This window comes from Phyllostomus discolor, chromosome 5 (genome assembly GCF_004126475.2).
Source record: "Phyllostomus discolor isolate MPI-MPIP mPhyDis1 chromosome 5, mPhyDis1.pri.v3, whole genome shotgun sequence".
In the NCBI taxonomy this organism is placed as follows: Eukaryota; Metazoa; Chordata; class Mammalia; order Chiroptera; family Phyllostomidae; genus Phyllostomus; species Phyllostomus discolor.
This window is the reverse complement of record NC_040907.2, coordinates 75,452,636-75,470,534: the sequence shown is the minus strand read 5'-3', so window position 1 is coordinate 75,470,534 and position 17,899 is coordinate 75,452,636. Positions and strand designations below refer to the sequence as shown.

Below are 17,899 nucleotides of genomic sequence, written 5' to 3'. Positions count from 1 at the left end.
CATATCATCTCTCTTGGTATACATTTTCAGTGGTGGGCTGAGTTATTTACCCCAATGTCTTACCAAAAACAAGACTTTACAGATAGTTTAATATACTTTGAATGTTCCAAGAGGGTGGGATATGGACTGAGTTTATAGTTGTAGCTTACCACAAAAAGCAGCAAAATATTTGGGAAATCTTTTTCCAATCTTTTGTAGAACTTTACACAAAGAGACTAAAGCAAGGCGAATGCATTAGCTTGCTAGGGGTGCCATAGCTAAGTACCACAAACTAAATGGCTGCCAGTTTATTCACACGTCTTAAACAATAGAAATTAATTTTTCCACAGTTCTGGAGGCTAGAAGTTTGTCTTTAATTTCTCCGTTTATCCTTTTTTGTGACTCTGCCCATGCAGACCCCAGCTAGCATCATTTTGATCACATAGAAAATCAGATACAAAAACCTAATTGATACAAAACCCTAATTCTTACTAATGTGCAAGATTAGTAAGGATTTCTTACCCAGGCAGTACCTCTGAACTCTAAACTATTTGTATTTGACTCCCAATAGGAGGAAGCCCAATCCTGTTCATAAAAGAGGAGGCCAGCCTTGACTTACCTTTCAACGCCCTCTTGGTGCTTTATGGTGGCCCCTCTGTTGCCAGCTGTCCCAGTGCTCCCTGCACAACTAAGCCTCATGCTCCAGGGCCCTCAGGACCTGTTTCTGCTGGGCCCCCAGCCACACAGATGGGTTCCTGAAGGAACTGAAAATTAGATACTTCTTCCAGGGGTATTACATTTTGATGCAGAGGTGAAAACCATAGTAACTCTAAAACTGATATATTTGTTATAAAATTCAGACATTTGCAACAAACCAGTGAAGGAAAAGGTTTGGAGAGGTGAACTCTAATCATTTCATGTAGGCAACTAACTGCCCTCATAACAAGTCAGTCCAACTGATATGTCCTTAATTTGGATAGTTTGTAGAAAATATTTACCAGGAACTTTTCAGTTCACGTAACATGAAGCTTCTAGGTAATTTTGAATTACTTGTCATCTACTGGGAACTCAGGATTCTTAAAAAGACAAGGGATAGTGCTTCTTGAGAGCCAGCTTCAACTAATTAATACATAGTCACCAACTTCAACTAGGGGAGCCAGCAAGGGGGTAAAAAGTGTCGCCTTAGGGAGACTTCTGTCAAATGGATAATTCAAAAAAGTCATTCCTTTTGAGCTCAGAGTCATTAACTCCTCTAGCAACCAACTGTGAGAGTTATGTTTGAGCTTGTCTCGAAAATTACTTTAAAAAGGAATAGACAAGGGGCTGCTGGCTTGGCTGCCAGTTTATTTGCACATCTTAAACAGGAAGCTGCATATACTTGTTTAAAGACCCATTTGGAATACTACTGATGCTCTCCAGTAGTCTTACAGAAGAGCCATCCACATTAGGATCAGCACCTGCTACCATGTGGGTCGGGCTGAAAAGTTGTTACAGACCCTAAAGTAATTCTTTTTTTTTTTAATTCAGGAAAAGTAATGTTTGAATACTTGTTCTTATAAACTTAATCATTTGGACAGATTAATTCAGAGGAAACTCTTTTAGGGCAAGCTCATTCACTAGTACCTGGTGCAAAATGTGGCAGCTCATCAAAGCTCTATCAGTTCTCTTGATTCTTATTCATGTTGATGAATATGAGGAAGGGAGAAGGAATTCCAAGTATCATAGCACTGGGGGTGGGAGTGTATTAGTTTGCTAGGGCTGCTGTAACAAAGAACTATGGACTGGGTAGCTTAAGCAGCAGAAATGTATTGTCGCACAGTTCTGGAGGCTGGGAAGTCCAAAGTCAAGTTGTCAGCAGGGTTGGTTGGTTTCTTCTGAGCTCTGTGATGAAAGGTTCCATTCCAGGCCTCTCTCCTTGGCTTGTAGTTAGTCATCTTCTCCCTATGTTTTCCCCTATGAGTGTCTCTGTGTCCTGATTTCCTCTTTTATAAGGATGCCAGTCACATTGGATTAGTTCCCACCATGATGACCTCATTTTAACTTTATTATCTTGGTAAAGACCCTGTCTCCAAATAAGGTTACATTCTGAGCTATTGAGTATTAGAACTTCAACATATCAATTTTGGGGGGACAAGAATGAACCCACAATGAGGGGAAGGTATGGCATTTAGTGAAAACCCATCTAAGAACCACCCACTGCTGTAAAGACCTTGATCTCTGGTGGCCTGACAATTACACACAGTACAATAACAAATACTTTCGGTGTCTAAAAAATAACCTCCTAGAAGCAGCCAGATTAAGTTCACTGTGTTCTAACTAATGCATAAAAGCATCCAGTGCCTTTTGGAAAGATTTTTACCAAAAGCTGTAAAGAGTGAAAAAGCTCCATCTTATTGGAGACATTAACTTATATATGAATACCTCACTCAATAATTTTTTATTCTAAATAACTGAGGTTTTGTAATTAAAATTGCACTGTGGCCTGTTTCATTCTTATCCAGAGGCTGCCTAGGACAATGTGTCTTTAGCACTGAGTAACTGAAGGCCATTTTAAGGTGATACTTTGTTAAGATGGCACACTTTGGGGACTGATCACCTGCCTCTTAGAATCTGGATTACTTTGGGCACATCACTTAACCTCTCTGCTTTTCTGTTTTGTCAGGAACACTGTTACAGGACCCTGCCAGTACAGTTCTGAAACAGCTGTGGGGTTCCATTGCCTACTGCCAAGAAGTGTGACTCCCAATGCAAGAGTTTGGAAAAAAGGAAAGGGGTTGTTTATTTAAAGTTTATACAGATTTAGAATAATGGTAGATTTTTTCATTAAGTCCCACTCCCTTTAAAACACCCCAAAACACATAGTCCTGCCTCCCTTTGCCAAACCAGGCCAGTTTCAGAATATGCCAGTCAGAGGTACTGTCTTGCAGAAGTCTGCAGCTCAGCATCCTTGGTCACAGTGCAGCTCCAAGCATCTCCCACAAATCTGTGCTTGGTTAGGCAGGTCCCTGCACAGCTCCCTCAGCTCTGCTGGGTCTTCTTCTCACACCAGACCTTGTAGCAGGGACCTCTCCCACACCCTTTCCTCTATATTGCTTGTCTGCTGTTTCACTACAGACTGCATAGCTGCTTCTTCCTCTCTTTCAGCCCGCCTTTATTTTAGATGCTCATCCCAGAACTTCCTGTGTGACCTCATATCCTGCCCCTCCTGTGATGTGCTGATTTTGCCATTTCCTACTCCATATCTTTTACCTTCTTTCGGCTGCCATCTTTAGTCAGGGCAAGAGTTCCCCATGACACAGGGGCATCCACCTCCCCTGGCTATGTCACAAGTCACTACATTCTTAAATCACTATACACCTTTTACTCAGGGCAGAAGCACAGCTATTAACTTGCCATTGTTATGCAAAGCATCTGAAATGCTGTATTATCTACTGCCTCTTTCTCCAGTTAAGGTTTGAGGGGATTATGCTGTGCTGTTTTGGGAGACCCCTGCTCTGCATCCCATTACAATATCTGCCTCATAGAGTTGGAGAGTCAGTTGAGATAATGTGGGTAGGTGCTTGGTTTGGGGCCTGGCACATGGTAGATGCTCAAATAAATGATAGTTGTTCATACTTTATTATATTTTGTATCATCATATATCAAGACTGTGGATCAGGGGCCACATATGCAGACTCAACAGGCTGAGGGCAGGTGGGAGGACCGCTTGTCATGAAGGAGAGCTCTCTGTGTCAGAGGGAGGCCTTAGAAGTAGGGTGATGCTAAGGAGAGGGAAATCATTAAAAAGCGTGATATGGCCCTGGCCAGGTGGCTCAGTTTGTTGGACGGTCATCTGGTACACCAAAAAAAGAAAAAGGTTGCAGGTCTTATTCCCAGTCAGGGCACATACCTAGGTTGAGGGTTCAATGCCTAGTCGGGCACCTATGGTTGTGGGGAGGTGGGGGCAGGGTGTTGTGAACCAATCAATGTTTTCTCTCTCATATTGATGTCTCTCTCTCTCTCTCTCCCATTCCCCTTCTCTCTCTCTAAAGTCAATTAAAAAATATCCTGGGGAGAGGATTTTAAAAAGAAAGGAGAGTGTGATATAGCCCACTCTTCCAACATCCTGCACATCTCTGTAAACTGCAGAAATCACCGTATCGTTGACATGATTGGATTTCCTGTGGAAGTTGGCATGAAATGGAGCTTGGCACAAATCTGGGATGGAGTGCAGGGTGGAGACAAAATGTCAGAAGGGAGCAGAGACAGAGGAAACTGTGAGTAATTAAGATCTGAAACTCACAGGGTATTAAGCTTTTTAATTACCTTCAAATCAATGAACGAGTGAGTGAAGCCCATGTTGTTTAAGATATGATTTGTCTATTAATATAAAATCAGAAAACAGTCTTCAGTCAACCTTGTTGCTTTCAACATTGTTCAGTGTAATTTATCCCTTAGTTAATTACACATTTTCTTTCCTAAAGCCCATTCTCTTGGTCTTGGTTGTCTTGGTTGTTTGGTCATTGGTTTTTCATTCATATAATTAATGTCTCTGTGTAACTTTTTCCCATACAGTGTATACAACTATACCTACTGCTTTTTCTATATTTCTGGCTACTTCTAATCACTCATAGTCTAACTGAGCAGACGTCAGTTTATTGGAGCAGTCCACCCTGATCATCAGACATTCAAAACTATGCAGAATCTTCCTGTAAGCCATTTTTCCTGCTTCATTCACCATCATTCCTTACAACAAACCCTCTAATCAGAGCAGATAAGTGACTCACTCTCCTCCTAAGTTCCCATTTTTCATGTTGTTTTGTGTCCCAGGAAAAATTCTATTTATCTCCATCCCTTCTTCACCCTTTCCTCTCCACTTCCTATCCAATGCACACACACAAAACTGGAGTTTCCAAGTTCAGCTCAAAAAACACCACTCCTGCACTGCCTGGTGTGGCTCAGTGGATTGAGTGCTGGCCTGTGAGCTGAAAGGTTAGCATTTCCATTCCTGGTCAGGGCACATGCCTGGGTTGCCAGCCAGGTCCCCCAGTTGGGGACATAAGAGAGGCAGTCAATCTATGTTTCTCTTACACATTGACATTTCTCTCTCTCTCTTTCTTCCTCCCTTTCCCTCTCTCTAAAAAAATAAATTAATTAAATCTTAAAAATAAAACACTACTCTTGCCCTCCCAGAAAAAATAAAATCCCACCAGTTGTCCCATGCTACAGCTTTTTCAGATGCCATCACACACCTCACCAGACAGTATTTCCAATTGTTTTCTTCTTAACTACTTGCATGGTGATACTGCCAGCTCTCCTCTCCCAGAGCCTTGCTCACTGCAGGGTTTAATGAAGGGGTAAATGATTGAATGCAAGTGTATCATACTAGGGAAAATCCAAAACATGAAATAATCCAAAAATAATCTATATGTGACTTTGGAATGCATTGTATACACACATTCAGAGAACATCAAACACAAAACTTCAAACACAGCAATGAAGCCAGCCTGTGCAGGTCCTGGGTGGGTGGGGTGGCCTGGAAAAGGGTGGGAACCCAACAGGAAGGGAGGAAGCTCTCACCAGCCAACTCTGCTTCCCCAGCCTCAGTGGCTTATCTGGAAATCAGGGAGACTCCAAATGGCTTAGAGCTCAAGGGCTGGGTAATTAATAAATGATTGTAATGACTTTGGAAATCAAAGTGCTATGTAAATGATAAATTTGAATAATACAAAAATAATGATCTTTTGTTATCTTCTTTAAAGATGTAAATGGCATACTCCTTTTAATCTAAAGTAGGTTCAAGAAACAGCAGTAAGTTTAAATGATGGTGCAAACCCATTCAGGGTTCTAAATGCAATTATAGTGCTGACCATCAGCCCTAAAAACAAATTATGGTAGCTAATGACAGGGAACAGTAATTAGAATGTTTTTAGAAAATTACTTGGAAACAAAATTGTCAACAAAGCCCACTCCAATATGGCTGTAAACATCTTAAATAACAGAATAATGTAGTGACCTATGCCCCAAGTGACAAGAAGATGTAAAATGCATTCAGGGCCCCACATCACTGTCATCCAAGTGATTATATGCATTGTTTTTCGCCTCAGAGTTTCTGGGTCATTCTAAATGCAGTGGAGAGCCAAGTGCCCTTGAACATTCTGCTGTTTAGCAAGTCTTATCCTGGTTGACCGGTATATTCTGGACAAGTCTCCCTTTCCCCTCTCCTTTGCATTTTTTGTTATCTTTGGCATTCATATTTGAAAAACATGTGCCTCACTTGGAACAAATCCACTAAAGCAAACAACCTTAAAACTCTGCAAACAGCCCAACTGTTGTGATCTGCAAGCAGCCCATACCCTTCAGAACACATCTCCCAGGGCTGACACTCACAGAGACCCTGGCGGAAGAGTTCTTGTTAGCTACAATAGAAACTGACATTTACATATCTCAATTTTAATTCTCCTGAGACTGGTGCAGGTCAAGTCTGTGATAAGCAAGAGGGGGATGGACTGTAGAGGCGAAAAGCCGTGGGTGGAGGAAGGTATGCAAAGGATGCATTACAGGCCTTGAGACTGAAAATGTTCTCTTAGTGCTTTGTCAATAGCAGAGCAAAATGGGGGAAATTTGAAGAGAGGTTGCTTCAGTATATTGCCACAGAAAAATGCAAGTATAAGTCCTCATTTGTTGCTTGTAATGGAGGAGTGAGCAATTCCTTACAGGAGTGTGAATGGCTGTGTGTGTGTGTGTGTGTGTGTGTGTGTTAAGGCAAAACAAGCACTAAAAATATATTTGCAGAGGAAACCATAGTAAATGTAATTCTTTCTAAATGCATATTCCATATGCTTCTTTGAGTAGACAGCATCCCAAGTGAAGTATGATGCTGTGAAGGGCTGCAGGATAGTTGTTAGAGCCATCTATAAATGTGCTGGAGTACAGTTATGCTTGGCACCTGATAGGAAATCATTTTCAAAATGTTTTGGTCCACTTTGGGGTGGTTTTCTCTACCTCTGGACTTTACTGTCAGGCTGGCAGAAGTCACTTTTTCCAACCCCATCCACTTTTTAATTTCCTGCCTCTCATGTGCTATGGCCTAAAAATTCTAGCTGGTTAGAATGTGGGAACCACGAGCCTAACTGATTTTAGTAGGAGTTATGAGAAAAGTGTACAGGCTGGGACAATCATTCTGCTTGCTAGAATCCTCTTTTTAACTCTACCTGTTTCTTGAGCACATTCCAGAGATTTGCGCTAACTATATACATGGGATACCACTGAAATTAAGTAAAGGCAAATTTATAGCATAGAATTTAGGCATTTGATAGAGACTTACATGAGATGCTCAGATTACACAAAATTTTATTTCAATTCTTTGGCTTTTAATTGCATATTCTCCAAGTGATACAATATGTTAACATCATATTTTTTAAATTAACTTAATTTGTAAAATTTCCATTAACAGAATGCAAATAATTCTATTATAGAGAATTTTTTTATATGAAGAAAAAAGTACAACCATACCCTAACACTGCCACACTTCGGTATACTTTTTTTTTTTTTAAGATTTTATTTATTTTTAGAGAGGGAAGAGAGGGAGAAAGAGAGAGAGAGAGAAACATCAATGTGCGGTTGCTGGGGTCCATGGCCTGCAACCCAGGTGTGTGCCCTGACTGGGAATTGAACCTGTGATGCTTTGTTTCGAAGCCCATGCTCAATCCACTGAGCTACGCCAGCCAGGGCTCTCGGTATACTTCTTTTGATATTTTTCCTACACATGCTTTGCAAACATAGTTATACTGCCAACTTCTATACAAGTTTATATCCTGTTTATAAAATGCACTATCTCACAACTATTTTCCTTAGTGCTATATATCTGTATGGTTATCCTTTTAATGATTACAGAGTATCCCACTGAGTAGTTATTAATCATGTACTTGAATATTATTTTTTATTATTAGAACTTTAGATTATTTTCAACTTTTTACTATTATAATAACCCTACAATGGACATCTTTCTGAATGTAGTTTTTGTTGGCTTGATTGGTTGTTTTAGAAGTACATCCTTAGGAGTCCCAGAAACAGAATTACATAGAAAAGACTGTGGCAATTTAGACCCAAGACTTAGTAAAGGAAAACTGTGGATGGGTGTTGGTAGCCACAGACAGCAACTGAGAGCATCTCCGAAAGTACGTGGCATGACTCCTGGGGGTGAGAGGTACTGGGCCAGGGAATTGTTTCCCAGCTCTGCAGCTGCCTTCTCAAGTCTAGGAACCTGCACGATGGTAACCAGGGCTTTGCAATGGTCTCAATGAGGTAATGTCTTTTCACATACACTGATATGCATCATCAGTGAAATATGGCAGGTATGTGAGGAAATCTGTATCATGGTAGCAGATACCTATGTTCAGGTTCATTCTTGAGAAGGAGAAGGGAAAAGAACTAGCCTGAGAGAATCCTTAGAAAAGTGTTTATCCAGAAAGGATTTTTGCCTTAAGGCCAATGAACAATCGCCTTATATTGGGTTGACCAAAAAATTCGTTTGTTTTTCTTCTGTAAGATGGCTCCAGTAGTGGTTAGTTGTCTTTAACTTCATTTGGAACAATTTTGTTAGATGATATTGTGGAAGCTGTCACATCAGTGTACATTTAAAACAGCCTTATCACAATTGGTCAATTTTTGTGCAGTCATTTTAATATTGAAAATGGAAGAAGATATGCAACATTTTCAGCATATTGTTCTTTATTATTTCAAGAAATGTAAAAACACAACTGAAAAGCAAAAAAAGATTTGTGCAGTGTATGGAGAAGGTGCTGTGACTGATCAAATGTAGCAAAAGTGGTTTGAGAAATTTCCTCCTGGAGATTCCTTGCTGGACAATGCTCCATGGTCAGGTAGAGCAGTTAAAGTTGATGGCAATCAAACCATGATATTAATTGAGAATAATCAATGTTATACTAGGCAGGAGATAGCGGACATACTCAAAGTATCCAAATCCATGAAGTCACTGGTGAAATGAAAGATGTGTCTTTTATTTTACAGAAAAAACTAAATGGACTTTTTGGCCAACTCAATACTTCTGTTTTTACTGAAGGTCATATGATTGCATTGGGATGATTGTGGCAAGTAACAGAAGACTCAAATCAAAGTCTAAACAGGAAGGGTCAGTTATTTCACTTAGCAAAAAATCATAAATAATAATAATATTAGTAATAATTTAAGACGTAACAGGAACCAAGTCCCAAGTATTTTCTATACTCTTAGCATGTGTCAATGCATTTATTCTTTATATAAACCTCAAGATTTGTCCCCTACATGAGATGAGGCAGCTGAAGCATGAAGAGTTGAATAATTTGCTATAGCTTGCACAAACCCAAGCCATCCTGTTCCAGATCCTACTCATTTATTATAGTAGAGCTATTCTCACAGAGTTAATTCAGTGATTCCACATCTTTAGAAAGAGCAGAAAACACTCCTTCAAGCATATCAACTGGTTAACGATTCATGTGCATTCTGATTGGTTGGTGCCTGTAGGGTACTGGTTTTAAACATTTAGTATATCACTCCGGACCTAGGTAATTTCAAACTTTCACCTCTGCCATCTTCATCACATCAACAGTGTCCTCCTGGTGAGGGAAGCTCATTAATTTGAAGGATCACATGCAGGTCTGATGCTGTCCAGCAGAGGAGTTAGACATTTAGTCTCTCAGAACTTACCAGCTAACTTCTTAAAAAGTATAATTGTACGTACATAAATTTTAAATGTTCAACTTGATATACAGCTTGATAAATTTTTGTAATACCCAGTTAATCACCGCACAGATTAAGATATGGAATATTATTAATATCCCATACCACCTCCAAGATTCCCATCATTTTTCTGATGAAATCATCTGATTTTCTATTTTCTTAACTATGTTAATCAGAGTTACTTTTACTTCCTGGTCTGATAACCCAGATATCTCTGTCACCCTTAGGTCTACGTCTGTTTCTTTTCTTTCTTTGCTTTTTGTCATTGCATCCTATTTGTTCACAGAGTGGTGCAATTTTTATTGAATGTCAGGTATGTATGAAAAATTCTAAAGCTCTGACTGATATTTTTATTGAGAGATTTCATTCTGTTTTGGAAGGCAGACAGAATATTTTCAGATGAACTTGATGTGGTTGAGGGTGGGTTTCAGGCTTTGTTAGGTTTGACTTTGTTGTCGTTTTCTTATTTCCATGATAGAGCCCTCGGGGGTCTCGACTGTACCAAGGTGCTTTGATCTTCTTGGGCCCCACACTCTACCTGCTCATACTCTGGAAATGGCAAGCCCCAACTTTTCGCTGCCCAGTGAGATGGACCCTGTCCCCAGCTGTCACTTTTTGCTCAATCTGTACTCTCCATATCATTAATGGGTAGAGGTAGAGGTAAATGTGGGGTGTCTTTCTGTTACAGAACACAACAAGGGGGGCCTGGGATGATATACTATTATTGAAAGAAGGCCCCGGGTCCGTTATGTCCGCCGCCAGAGGAAAGACGTCTCTCAATGCCAGAGATTCGTGAAAAGGAAAGGAAACGTTTATTTAATGCTATACAAACTTAAAGTAGTGACCTAATGTCTTCACCAAAATCCCAAAGTCCCTTAAAACACCCACAAACAGACACAGTCCTTCCTTCCTTCCCCCTTTGCCCAGTCCAGAGTACCGTATCTCAGGAAAGGAAATAGAAGTCCATGGCTTAGGTAGTCCTCTGGTTCTTCTCAGTTAGTACTCCCTCTCGACTGGGAGACCTCCCTGGGTTCCCGGCACCCTCGGCTGAGTCGCCGGGATCTCTGCTAAAACCAGGTGGTGGTTCCCCCTTCTAAAGCGTGGTTCTCTCCTCAGGGCTGCGCATGGTTCTCCTCCTCAATGGCCGCCAAATCTGGGTTTTAAATCCCCACGGCCAATCTTCCTCTGCAGCCCCATTTCCGACTCCTCCCACACTTGGCTTCACATGCCGGAACTTGTATCTTTCCAGCTTTACTGGGCTGCCATCATGAGTCTAGGCAGGTGTGGCCCCATGTCCTGGAGCCAATCCTCACTGAGCTCCCACGCAGCACGCAGGCGCTGTAACTCAGGGGACCCGCCCCCCCAGTTACATCTGGGTGGGGAAGTTACTTCCATTCCCCTGGCTTAGAGCTGATCACAGCTACTTAACATATCTATGCAACCAGTCAAAGGTTATAGATATGCCAAATGACCACGCCAGAGCTTAGCTGCAAGGCTGTTGCTATGCTAAACAGCTCTCAATGGCCCTGCTCCATTTGCCCCTTCCCCCAACCCACACCCTGGGCGGGGGGGGGGGGGGGGGGATGGAGACATCCCAAAATCTCCTGGACACCTTAAGTTCTGGACCCCATTTCAAATGCCCATTTGGGGTCCCCCTCTTGGCTGCACCCTGTAACATTTCAGCCAGTCTCCTCTCTCTCTAGGATTTTGACCACTCAAGTCCTGTCTGCCTAGATTGTTCTTTTGTGTCTTTCAATAGTTGGTTTAATAATTTTTTTACCCTTCATGAGGAGGGAAAAATCTGTATCTATACAGAATGCCCACAGCAGAACTCCCCTGAGGTCCCAATGACAGGGGTTGCTTAAAAGAGTCAATGACAAGAGGAGGGAGACCATCATCCATACTTTAGATCAACTTGGGCGCACAGGAGGATGGACATCTGAGCCACACTGAGACTCTGCAAAAAAAAATGGGGGAACTAAAATTCCAGACTCTTTATTAATATGATGATGGTTTTCCTTACAAGGACTAAATCTGCTTGGATTGTAGAGGTTAACGTCTGCTTTGGGACTCTCGACAACCTTAATCCTCTCCAGACAGACCTAGATCTGATTTAGGATTGTCCTTTCTGCCTTGATTCTATTATTATACAAGCTTCCCTAGGCCCATTCTCTGACTCTTTTCATCCTCAATCTAAGGTGTGTCCAACATCTACAGAAGTCAGTCTCCATTGTGAATCATTTGATTTAAAACGAAAGCTTCTTTGAGAAACCAAAATAACATTAAAAATTGTTTTAAAATGTATTATAAAACATGGAAATGATATGCAATTTTCTTCTCAATACTCATAACTGCAAATGGTGTTTTAAAAATTTCAATTGCAGAGTTACAGCCAAGATGGAGGCATAGGTAGAAACCCTTCACTTCCCCGCACAACCAAAAGGAGGATAACAACCAATCTAAAATCAATAAACAACCAAAAACGCCAGAAAATCAAACTGCATGGAACTCTGACAACCAAGGAATTAAGAAAAAATCAACCTGAATAACCAGACTGGTAAAATGGACCACTCAGGCCAAATCAGAAAAATCGTGGTGAGGCAGCTGAGGAGCGGGGCTGACTGCAGAGCTCAGAGGAGCTGCTCTGAAGGAACTGACTTAAGGGGAAAACTGAGATTCAGAGCTGACTGTGGGCTATAGCCGGGGTTGCTGCGGTGGGAGATACTTTCAGTCTGACTCAAGAGTCTGTTGGAAAGTGTGCTAGAGACAAACATGAGAGCTGCATTGCTCCCTCTCTGGCCCCTCCCCCACAGGCAGCACAGCAAAGAGGATTGCCCTGCCCAGGTGAATACCTAAGGCCCCACCCCCTTACAACCCATCAGTTGCACCAAGACCAAGAAATATGACCAAATGAAAGAACACAGCAAAACCTCAGAACTAAGTGATGAGGAGATTGCCAACCTAACTGATGGAGAATTTAAAGCCCTGGCAATCAAAACGCTCACAAAATTGATTGAGCGTGGTCAAAAGGTGAAAGAACAAATGAAAGATACCCAAAATGAAATGACGCAAAATATCCAGGGAACCAACAGTGACAAGAAGGAAACCAGGATTCAAAGCAACAATTTGGAACAAAAGGAAGAAGTAAACATCCAAATGGATCAGAAGGAAGAAATAAGAATCCAAAAAAAAGAAGAGAGGCTGAGGATTCTCTGGGACAACCCGAAATATGCCAATATCTGAATTATAGGGGTGCCAGAAGGAGAAGAACAAGAGTAAGAAATCCAAAACTTATTTGAACAAATGAAGGAAAACGTCCCCAATCTGGCAAAGGAAATAGACTTCCAGGAAGTCCAGGAAACCCAGAGACTCCCAAAGAAGTTGAACCCAAAGAAGAACACACCAAGGCACATCATCATTAAGTTATCCAAGATTAAATATAAAGAGAGAATCCTAAAAGCATCAAGCAAAAAGGAGACAATCACCTACAAAGGAGTTCCCATTAGGCTATCAACTGATTCCTCAAAAGAAACCTTATAGGCAAGAAGGGGCTAGAAAAAAGTATTTGAAGTCATAAAAGACAAGGACCTACATCCCAGATTGCTCTATCCAGCAAAGCTATCATTTAGAAAGGAAGGGCAGATAAAGTGCTTCCCAGATAAGGTCAAGTTAAAGGAGTTCATCATCACTAAGCCCTTATTATATGAAGTGTTAAAAAGACTTATCTAAGAAAAAGATAAAAAATATGAACAATAAAATGACAACAAACTCACAACTATTAACAAATGAACCTAAAGGAAAAGAAAAACAATGAAAACAAAAACTAAGCAAACAACCAGAACAGGAACAGAATCAGAAAAATGGACATCACACAGAGGGAGTTCAGTGGGAAAGGGGAAGGAAGGGGTGGAGGGGAAAGGTATAGGGAAGAAGTGTAATTAGTAGGCATAAAATAGAGGGGGAGAGATAAAAAATGGTATAGGAAACAGAGGACTCAAAGAACTTACATGTACAACCCATGGACATGAACTAAGGCAGGGGCAATGTTGAAGGGTTGGGGGGTCAGGGTGGAGCGGGGATAAAGGGAAGAAAATTGGGAAAACTGTAATAACGTAATCAAAAAAATACTTAAAAATAAAATAAAATAAAACTCTGTCACTTCAGAATTTAGATTAAATGCCAAATTTGCAAAAGAAAAATTCAATTGCAAGTTTATAATATAGAAATCTATATAAAACATTTATAACTTGGTTATATCTATACTCTTGTTATTTTTTTAATCACTTTGCCATTATAGGGTGTTTGGAAAATTATGGAAATGCACAAAGAAAACAAAATTAGCCTCAATCTCATCATCCTGAGATGTACCATGCCAGTTTTTCAGAGAATATTCATCCGATATTTCTTCCTGTGTGTGTGTGTGTGTACACATAATTAGAACAGTTTTAACATGGTGGGCATTGCATATGTTTTTAAAACAAATTTTTCTTTTCATATTCACTGAATTTTTCTTCATAATTAGAACAGTTTTAACATGGTGAGCACTGCATACATTTTCAAAACAAATTTTTGTTTTCATGTTCACTGAATTTTTCTTCAAGATGCAGAGAATGACTATAGTATAGAGTCTGTGACTATTAGTGAAATATTAATAAAATATTAATATTCAGAGACTCTAATGAAAACATGGTTTTAATGACAGCCATTGAAAAGTGAAAACTCCATGACATATGTTTTAACAATGTTTTTCTTCATTTATAAATTAAGTATATGACCACATAATCTGGGAGTTTTGAAGAAAAAACAAAAATAAATTTTTAGTCAGGCCATAGTGAAAAAAACAAGGAATTCAAGAGCAATATGTTGAGTTTGACACTATCATGCTTACCACTTCTCAGTGAACTGTTGAAAAAAATCAAACTGAGACATTTCCAGAAGAAGAATCCAGAGCTTTAAACCCTCCTCCTGTTTTATTTCACCGGCGTTTGAAGAACGTTGGTGGTCTTGCAAGAGAACCTGACCAGAGAGAGGAAACGGCCAACATCAGGGAATAGCCTGGGCAAAGGAAAACGTGATTTCCTCTCTTGTACCAGAAAATACAGCTGTTCAGCCACGATCAGTCTTTTCTTGTGCCAAACCATTTGGGGTATAAAAAGAAAATATTAAAACTTTATTTTTATTTCTTTACTTAAAAATTACATTTTCTGTGTATGTCTTATATATTATATTGATTAATACAGTAGGATATTTGATTTATACAGTGAGATATATACATATTTTATAAATAAGTATATATTGGGGTTAACTAAAATTTCAAGTGTATTTACACAAAAAATACAACATATTTTTAAAAACCTTTTTCATCGTAGGAGTATATAATCAAAACATTTAGAGAACACTGCTTACCTTCCCTCAAAATCATTTCTTTATTGGAGTGTTGCAAGAGATTTTAAGTGGTGGAGAATTATATCCTCACTGGAAAATGCACTGTTTAAAATTACTTTTTAACATATGTCTTTTTGGCAGCTAAACTAATTAGTGAGTCAAGTCTGGCTAAGGAAGAGGATCCTCTGCAGCCCCTTCCTCGTGCTAATCGAGAAGGTACACTCACTCACTCAGCACTAATGGAGTGCCCCTCCACGCAGAGCACTGTTCTGAGCACTGCGAGGAAACATAGGATTAAGAGTGGTCCAGATGAGAATCTACGATTCAAGTAAAAGTCAGGGAGGAACCCTTCATTCAAAGTGGGGATACGGCAAGTTTCCAAGTAGAGGGGAGTCCCACAGGAGTCCCTGATACAGGGAGCTTCCCCACCCTGGGAGGAAATGAAGCAGAGCCATGAACTATTTGGTCTGTTGGAGGAAAAAACCAAATAGTTCCAAGAGGCAAGATGCCAGGGTACTCAGAGTGATAGAAAAAGCCGTCGATTGGACTGGAACGGAGATCGTAATGTTCTAGGATATCGTGCTCGAGTCTGGGCAGCAGCCTGTGAGACTGTTGTTACCACCCCCACTTTTATACACCAAGAAGCTGAGACTCAGAGAGGCCAGGGGCGGCATGGGTGGGCAGCAGAGCTGGCCTCTACTCCAATGGTCTTTCCACTTCTAATTTGTAACTCTTAGAAATATAAAACAAAAATGCTGTGTAAAATGCTTTTCTAATAGAGGCAAGCTGAAACACCTAATAGGACAATAATTGTATTATGGGTCCTTTTAAATCCACGTTTGAAAACTTGCTCAAGTGTGCACATCTTCCATCATTAAAGCATTAATGACAGAAACTGGGAGCTGGGTGCTCCCCACCCCCGGTGTCTGAACAGTGCCTGGACCATAGCAGGTGCCCAATAAATGCGAAGGAAATAAAACCTGTCCTATTTTCATTCTAGAGAAAACAAGTCCATTAAATTTGAATTCAATCAAAGAAGTCAATTAGAGAATATGCACACAAATACATTGGAAATGAATTTATGTCCCTTAATTATGGATACAGAATTTTATTTATGAAAACTAGGATCTTTGAATTTCCAGTTGACAGCTACCTAATTATCGAATTAGAGCACAGTGGTGGAAAGTACACAGGAGTCGGGAGTTAGATTCGAGTACAGTCTTGGTCCTATGCTTTATTTAACCCCAAATAAGACTTTATTTAACCTTGGATAATTTCTGTAAGTTTCAGTTTTCACATCTTTAACAGGAACATTTATACTACTTTGCAGGATTGTTGGAAGGATTACAGATATAAACTATGTTTAAAGTCCCTGTCACATACTAGGCATTCAATCGATTGTTGCTATTATTGTTATTTTCTATTTTAATTTTTTTAAAACTCTGTTATACTTCCTGACAAACAGTCCTTCTGTTGGATGGAATTCCAAGCTGGTGCCATCTGTGGATATGTCTATAGGCATATAATTTTCAACCTTTGTACATTACACACAGAATAAACCTGTAGGTATGGATAACTTCAGCTCAGTTGTTTCAGACCTGGGGAAATATCACCATTTATTTAATAACTGATGTCAAAATAGGGTTAAAACAACCTACAGGATAGTAGTGAAGTTGGGTTTAAACAACTCTGTTTGTTTATATTTAAATCTCTCTACTTTCTGGTAGAATGAACAGTTTTATTAGAAAATAATCAGGAGAATGGTGGGGTGTGGGGGTGGCTCTGGCAGCTGGGGACAGAGTGCAAGTGGCAGAATCACCGTGATTCTGGAGAGGTTCTTCAGGGTCCCCTCTGTTCCTCAGTCTGCAGTCTCAGTCGGTCGGAGGAGGAATGTTGGAGTTACAGCAGTGACATTTAATAAGGAACTTGATCCTGTATAGAAACTCTTTGTGGACAAGAATGGAGAGTATAGAACTCAGTGGCAGGCATCTGGAGGACCAACTGACACTGGCCTGGAGTAGCAGCAAGAGTTGGAGAGGGAGCTTTTTAACTTAAGGAAATGTATCGGAAAGCAGACACGAATGCATCTCCTGACTTCAAATTTGAAAATCCCAAATGTGAAGTCATCGATAAACCCCAGTCCTGAAGAAATGTGGAATTTACCTGATAATCTTATATGCCCTAGGTAAATTTTACAACTAACGGAGCAGAAGTATCAGAATAAACATACCTTTCAACCACTTCAAACGTTCTTTAATTCTGATGAAAAAAAATTATTTGGTGATGTTTGGAAAGAATAAAATAATCAGTGTGAGAATTTTTATTCCTGCACAATCTCTCCACTTTCCCTACTTAGACCCTCTTAATCTCAATGGTTCTTCTTGGGTTCTTAACAGGTAACAATGGATTTTAAGAATAGTATTTACCACAGTGGGGACATTGATTTGATGGGAACAATAGACTTAGAGTTCCAACTTGGGGCAATGTGGAGAATTTACAGAAAACATAGAGAGCAAATTAAACAATATCTTTGGAGAACTTATTCCCTGGTCAGAACAGACTAGCAGAGTCATTCTTTTGCTATGTATCTTATTTTGTTAGAGACATAAATCTCAGTTATAAAATCAGCTGAGGCCTCTGCTATGCAACTTTGTGAAGCATATGCTTATGAGCTTTACAAAGTTTCTATACCCTGGGAGCATCCTACCCAGTCCCCACTCCCTCAGGAATCTTTCATTAGAGGCTTGAGACATGTAACTTAATAGGGTTCATGATCTTCATTCTGTTTTTCCTCTACACAGGCCTCCTAAGAGTA

The 17,899-nt window shown here is 40.1% G+C and overlaps 1 pseudogene; it reads left to right on the top strand.

The window, feature by feature from the left end:
- Nucleotides 1–15,009: 15,009 nt before the first annotated feature.
- LOC118500706 lies at nucleotides 15,010–17,253 on the top strand (annotated as a pseudogene).
- The last annotated feature ends 646 nt before the right edge of the window (nucleotides 17,254–17,899 follow it).